We start from the raw sequence: 7,726 nt of genomic DNA, 5'->3' as shown, positions 1-7,726 counted from the left end.
GTGTGCATGTGTGTATGTAGACACAAGTGTGCATGAGCACACACTACATTTGTTGGTTCATTACCTGAAAATTTCGAGGAAATGGATCCTGAGTCTCAAACAGCATCTTTATGACCATATCTCCCTGTCCTTTCCTTAACTCTTTTCCTCTAGGTTAACTTCAGAGTTGGGTAGGTACTCTTTCAGTGGAGGCAAAGCTCTGAATTTACAATGTATATACTATGGCCATCCTGAAGAAAAAGAGAGCTCCTCCTTCCTGGGGGTCAATAAGAGATGCAGGAATAGTTCTAGGCTGTGCTTGCACAACATGTTTTCTTCAGCTAGGGAACAAAGTATTCTCTGGTGAGGTCTGAATTGGATTCCCACCTCTGAAACTGGTGGATTTGAGCAGCTCTACCCAAGCCACATGCTCTGAGAGTGGAGGAAGGGGTGGTTCTTCAAAAAGAAAAATATGAAAACATACCAAAAAATGTAGATTTCATCATTAGTGTGTTCACATCCCTTAGTGTGTTCACTAAGAATAATAAACCTCATTCTCATATGTACATTTAAAAAACTGTGAAATATATCAGTCATACAGATTTTTAGAGAATAAAATAATGAACACTCAGATATTCACTACCTAACAAAAAATAAGCAAACAAAACCCCCAAAACATTGTATATAAAACTATAACCAACCCTTATTTAAATTACTCTCCTTTTACCCCTACCCTTAATTTGGTGTTTATAATTCTTGTGCATGTATTTGTGTGTTACACCTCTTTTCCCTGTGTAACAGAGACAAAGAAAGGAATTACATGATTACTTAAGCACTATGTATGCATTGAGGCCCAGATGGACTGCACTGCAGTAATTTCTCCATTAGGAGGGGCAAAACTGAATGTGTCAGCCCCCTCCAAAGATAGCCTCTCTCTTTTATTGTAAAGACAAGGAAGTTTTACAAGAAAATTCAGTTGATTTAACCATTACAAAAACACAAAGATATCAGCAGAATTATGGCTAACAAGTGGAAAACTAGTAACATCATTGAAATAAGCAAAGTGACATTCCGTAATGCAATCTGCAAAAGGTTAAGTCGATTCACCAACAAAAGCTTGTTTGTAGCAAGTACTGTGTTTTCTTACAGCAGTTTCCTCAGTATTTTTACATAACAATAAGGCAACTTTCTTAACATATCAATTAGTAGGTTAACCTGCACCAAGGACATCTCCCCTTTGAGTCAGCAATTTTGCTGTGTTACAATTCTATATATCAGAGGCTTTAGCCTGGGGAAAGTTTCCTGTCTTTTGCAAGGTTAACATTTCTATATGTAATTTTAAGAAATTAGGCTAAACCTGATACTACAGGGCTTTGGAAACTAGGCCCTGTGAAAACCATTTGCTTTATAAGTGTTAGTATACTTCACATTAGTGCTTTTGCTGTTTTTATTCATAAATTATATTACTATTGTTTTGCATGTTTTTCATTGTAATATAAAAGAGTCATGCTTTATGTATTCTTCCACAATTTGCTTTTCTCCACTGATTTTTGAGACTTAGCTAAATTGATAAATGCCGTTCTAGCTAATTCATTTAAACTGCAATATTGTATGAGTATACCTTGAATTATTTATCCATTATTTTGTGGTTGGACATTTAAGCTTTCTCATTTTTGCAGTTTGCAAACAATGTTGCAGTGAACGTTCTTGTATAATCTTGTGCATTCCAGTGAGAATTTCTCAGGAATATAACTGGGAGAGAAGTTTCTGGTTGAAGATATGCATATGTAGTAGTTTAAAAATATACAAATCCTTTGATATTCTTCCTTTCAAGAAGCAGAGCTTAATTCCCTTCCCCTTCAATATGGGCTGGACTTACTCAATTGCATCTACCCAATGGAATATGACACAAATCACAGTGTGTGACTTTCGAGACTAGGACATTAAAAGCATTGTGGCTTCCTCCTTGCTCTTTCTTGGATCACTCACTCTGGGAGAGGCCAGTTTCTATACCTTAGGGACACAAGCAGTTCTATGGAGAGGTACACTTGCAGTTTTGTGATTTTCATTTGCATTTCCCTAATTTCTTTTTCTTTTTTTTTTTTTTTTTGAGACTGGCCACACCGCGCTCAGCCAGTGAGCGCTGTGAGCGCACCGGTCATCCCTATATAGGGTCTGAAACTGCGGCGGGAGCACTGCTGTGCTCCCAGCGCCGCACTCTCCCGAGTGCGCCACGGGCTCGGCCCAATTTCCCTAATTTCTAATGAAGTTGAACATCTTTGCATGTGGTGATTTATCATACATACATGAAGTGTCTGTTTTGTTCAGGAAAGCATATAGTCTGTTCAAATCTTTTGCTCATCTTTAAAAATTAAACTTTCAATTTGATATGATTATAGATTCACATATAGTTGTAAGAAATAATGCAGAGAGATCTACTATATACTTTGCCCAGTTTTCCCCAGTGGTAGCATCTTGCAAAACTACCCTTCAATATTACACAAGGGTATTAGCATTATTACAGTCAAGATGTAGAACATTTCCATCACCACAAGGATCCCTCATATTGCCCTTTTATAAACACAGCCAATATTCTCCTATCCTCCTCCCCTATTTAATCCCTGGCAAACCACTATTCTGTTCTCTATTTCTATAATTTTATCATTTCAAGAATATTATATAAATGGAATAATATAGTGAACCTTTTGGGATTGGCTTTTTTCACTCAGCAAATTATCTGGAGATTTATCCAGGTTGTTCTTATTTTCTATTATTGAGCAGGATTTCAACCATGGATGTGCCACAGTTTGTTTAAACATTTACCCATTGAGGACATCTGGGTTGTTTCTAAACTTTTTCCCATTGTGTAAAGTTGCTATAAGCATTATTTTAACAATTACTCATACATATTTTTAGCTACGGTATGTTGTTCCAATGCATGCACATACTGCACAATGATTCACCTAGGGTAGATAGCATCATTTTGTAACTATTAGTCCACTACTTCTCCTTCTTCCCGAAACCTCCCACCCTCCCTGCCTGTGGTAGTCATTATTCTACTCTCTGCTTTTGTGAGAACCACTTTTTAAAAAGATTTCACATGAGTGAGACTATGTGGTATTTGTCTTTCCGTACCTCACTTACTTCACTTAACGTGATGGTTTCCAGTTCCATTCATGTTACTACAAATGATAGGAAATTATTTCTTTTTATAGTTGAATAATATTTCATTGTGCATATATACCACAGTTATTTTTTAAAAATCTGTTTGTTGATGAACATTTAGGTTGACTCCATTTCTTGGCTATTGTGACTGGTGGTGTGAACATGGGAATGCAGGTGTCTTTTTGATATATTGATTTCATTTCATTTGGGTATATACCTAGTAGTGGGATAGCTGGGCTGTAAGGTAGATCTATTTTCAGTTCTCTAAGGAACCTATATACTGTTTTCCACAATGGCTGTAACAATTTACATTCCCACTAAAAACGTAAGAGGGTCTCCTTTTCTCTGCATCTCGCCAGTGTTTGTTATTTTCTGTCCTGTTGATAGTAACCATTATAACAGGGGTGAGACGATATCTTATGGTGGTTTTAATTTGCATTTTTCTGATATTAGTGGTTTTGAGCACTTTTTCATGTGTGTGTTGGCCATTTGTATGTCTTTACTTAAGAAATGTCTGTTCAGGTCCTTTGCCCATGTTTTAATTGGGTTATTTGTTTTTCCGCTGTTGAGGTGTTTGAGTTCCTTGCATATTCTGGATATTAGCCCCTTGTCTGATGTGTAGTTTGCAAACTCTTTGTGCCATTCTTTAGGTTGTCTCTTCATTTTGTTGATAGTGTCCCTTGCTCTGCAGAAGCTTTTTAGTTTGATACAGTCCCAGTTGTGTATTTTTGCTTTAGTTGCCTGTACCTTTGTAGTCTCACTCAAAAAAGTGCTGCCCACTCCCATTTTATGTAGCATTTCCCCTATGTTTTCTTTTAGTAGTTTCATAGTTTTGGGTCTTAAATTTAGGTCCTTAATCCAGTTTGAGTTGATTTTTGTGTATGATGAGAGATTGGGGTCTAGTTTCAATCTTCCACATGTGAATATCCAGTTTTCCCAGCACCATTCGTTGAAGAGGCTGTCCTTTCTCCACTGCATATTCTTGGCACTTTTGTCAAAAATCAGTTGGCTGTAAGTGCATGGGTTTCGATCTTCCACATGTGAATATCCAGTTTTCCCAGCACCATTCGTTGAAGAGGCTGTCCTATCTCCACTGCATATTCTTGGCACTTTTGTCAAAAATCAGTTGGCTGTAAGTGCATGGGTTTATTTCAGGGCTCTCTCTTCTGTTTCATTGGTCTGTTTGTCTATTTTTATGCCACTACCATGCTATTTTAGGTACTATAGTACATTGTGAAGTAAGGAAAGGTTGTGCCTCCAACTTTGTTCTTTTTGTTCAAGATCACTTTAGCTGTATGGGGTCTTTTGTGGTTCCACACACATTTTAAGATCTTTTTTTCTATTTCTAAGAATAATGCCATTGGTATTTTGATAAGAATTGCACTTAATGTGTAGATTGCTTTGGGTAATATGAACATTTTGATGATGTCAGTTCTTCCAACCCATGAACATGGAATATCTTTCCATTTATTTGTGTCCTCTTTGATTTTTTTTCACTAGTGTTATATAGTTCTAATTGTAGAGGTCTTTCACCTCTTTGGTTAAATTTACTCCTAGATATTTCATTATTTTGGTAGCTGTTGTGAATGGGATTACTTTCTTGATCTCTTTTTCAGCTATTTCATTATTGGTTTATAGGAAAGCTATTGATTTTTGTATGTTGATTTTGTTTCTTGCCACTATACTGAATTCACTTATTAGTTCTAGTAATTTTTTGGTGAAGTCTTTAGGGTTTTCTAAATGATCATGTCATGTATATGATCATGTCATCTGCAAACAGGGATAGTTTGATTTCCTCCTTTCAAATTTAGATGCCCTTTTCTTTATGTCTTTCTCTTGCCTTATTGTGTTGGCTAGAACTTCCAGTACTATGTTGAATAAGAGTGGGGAAAGTGGGCATCTTTGTCCTGTTCCAGATCTTAGAGGAAAGCCTCCAATTTTTGTCTGTTCAGTATGATATTAGCTGTTAGTTTGTCATATATGGCCTTAATTGTGTTCAGGTGCATTTCTTCTCTACCTAATTTAATTTATTGAGTTTTTTTTTTTTATCATGTATGGGTGTTAGATTTTATCAAATGCTTTTTCTACATCTATTGAAATGATCATATTTTTTTCCTTCATTCTGTTGATGTCATATAATATGTTTACTGATTTGCATATGTTGAACCATTTTTGCGTTCCCGGGATGAATCCCACTTGTTTATGGTGAATGATCTTTCAAATCTGTTGTTAGATTACATTTGCTAGTACTTTGGTGAGGATCTTTGTGTCTAGGAATCAAAAAGGAAATGTAAAAATTTTTGGAGCCAAATAAAAATAAAAAAGCAGTGTACAAGAACCTGTGGGGTACAGCCAAAGCAGATCCATGAGGGAAGTTTATAGCAATAAGTGCTACATCAAAAAAGAAGAAAGGCTTCAAATAAGCAATCTAACATTATACCTCAAGGAACTAGAAAAACAAGAACAAACTAAACCCAAAATCAGTAGAAGGAGAGAAGTAACAAAGATCAGAGCAGAAATAAATGAATTAGAGATCAAAAAAATACAAAAGAACGATGAAACAAAGAGTTTATTTTTTAAAAAGATAAATCAATAAACCTTTAGCTAGGCTGATGGAGAAAAAAAGGTTTCAAGTAAATAAAATAAAAAATGAAAAAGGTTATATTACAACTGATAATGCAGAAATACAAAGGGTTATACATAGAAAGGGATAACTATGAACACCTATATGTAAACAAACTGAAAAACCTAGAAGTGGTTAAATTCCTGGACCATACAACTTACTGAGATTGAATCATGAAGAACTAGAAAACCTAAACAGGCCAATAATGAGCAATGAGACGGAAGCAGTAATAAAAATTCTCCGAACAAAGAACCCCAGGAGCAGATGGTTTCACTGCCGAATTCTACCAAACGTTGAAAGAACTAATACCAATTCTTCTTCAACTCTTCCAAAGAATTGAAGAGGAGGGAATACTTCCAAACTCATTCTGTGAAACCGATATTATTACCCTTATACTAAAACTGGAAAAAACACAACAAATAAAGAAAACTACTGATCAATATCCCTAACTTGCTGATTTTTTTAAACTTGCTGAGATGGATCCTTAAATCATTGCTTTTTCAGCTTTTCTTCTTTTCTATTGTGTGCATTTTGGGCCATAACTTTCAATTGCATGGCTTTAGCTCAGATCAGAAGTTTTGAATTACTCTTCAGTTCAACTTATTTTCTAATTTTAATTGTAATTTTTGCTTTGACCTGTGGCTTATTTAGATGTTTATTGATGAAAACGTATAAATATTTTATTTACTTATTTACCTGTAGTTTAATTGCTTATGGCCAAGTATATAGTTACTTTTGGTAATAGCTTGTGTGTGCTTGAGAGGGATGTATATTTCATTTTCTATTGGATGCCTGCATTTTTATGTATGTGGATTTATTAATCATTTTTATCAAGTCTCCTATATCTGTGCTGATATTTTTTCTGCTTGATCTGTCAGTTCCCGAGAGTAATATGTTAAAATTGCCATTGTATGATGAATTAATCTAATTCTTCTAGTAATTCTATAAAGTTTTAATTGATATATTTTGGGACAATGTTATTAGATATATGCAAATTTGTAACTATCATACATTTTTGGTTAATTAAATTAATAATGATCTTTTATTTCTTTATCAGGCAATAGCCTGATATTGATAGGGGTATACAAGCATTTTGGTTTTTTTTGTTTTGTTTGCACAGTATATCTTTTTTCATCATTATATTTTCAAACTTCTGTATCCTTAGGATTTAGGTATACCTCTTATAAGCAGAAATTGTTGGATTTTTAAAATTTACAATCTTATGATGTTTGAGTTTAAACCTACCATCTTACTATATGCTTTTTATTTGTTCCACTTATTCTTTTTGCCTTTTTCTTTCATTTCCTGCCTTGGTCTTGATTGATCTTTTTATTATTGTGTTTCTTTTCCTTTGTTAGTTTAGAAGTTATATATTCTTACTATTCTTTTACTGAATAATAAAAATTCAATGTTAATTGGTAATTTCACCATCTTTCAGACAATAAAAAGACCATAGAAAATGTAAAGTCATTTACCTCCTTCCTGACATACATGCTATTGTTGTTTAATTCTGTATAAATTGAAATATATCATGTGGATAATGCCAGACTGTCTTCCAAAGTGACTGTACCATTTTGCATTCTCACCAGCAATAAATGAGAGTTCCTGTTGCTCCACATCCTTGCTAGCATTTGGCATTATCAGTGTTTTGGATTTTTGCCATTCTAATAGGTGTGTAGTTGCATCTCATTGTTGTTTTTATTCTGCTGTTTTTTGATTTCCATTATTGCTGTTGAAAAGTCTACAGTAATTCTGTATTCTATCCTTTTGCAGAGAATCAGCCTTTTCCTTCTGCCTTAAATGTTGTCTTTGTTTTTGCCATCACGCAGTTTCACAATAATGTTTTTAGACATGGATTTATATTATTTTTCCTGTTGGGATATACTGTATCTATGCATCTATATTTTATTTATTTATTTATTTTTTGTCTTTTGTCTTTTTCCGTGTCCGGCAACGGAT

This window comes from Galeopterus variegatus, unplaced genomic scaffold (assembly GCF_000696425.1).
Source record: "Galeopterus variegatus unplaced genomic scaffold, G_variegatus-3.0.2 Scaffold3015, whole genome shotgun sequence".
Classification (NCBI taxonomy): Eukaryota; Metazoa; Chordata; class Mammalia; order Dermoptera; family Cynocephalidae; genus Galeopterus; species Galeopterus variegatus.
Note: the sequence above shows the minus strand (reverse complement) of the source record.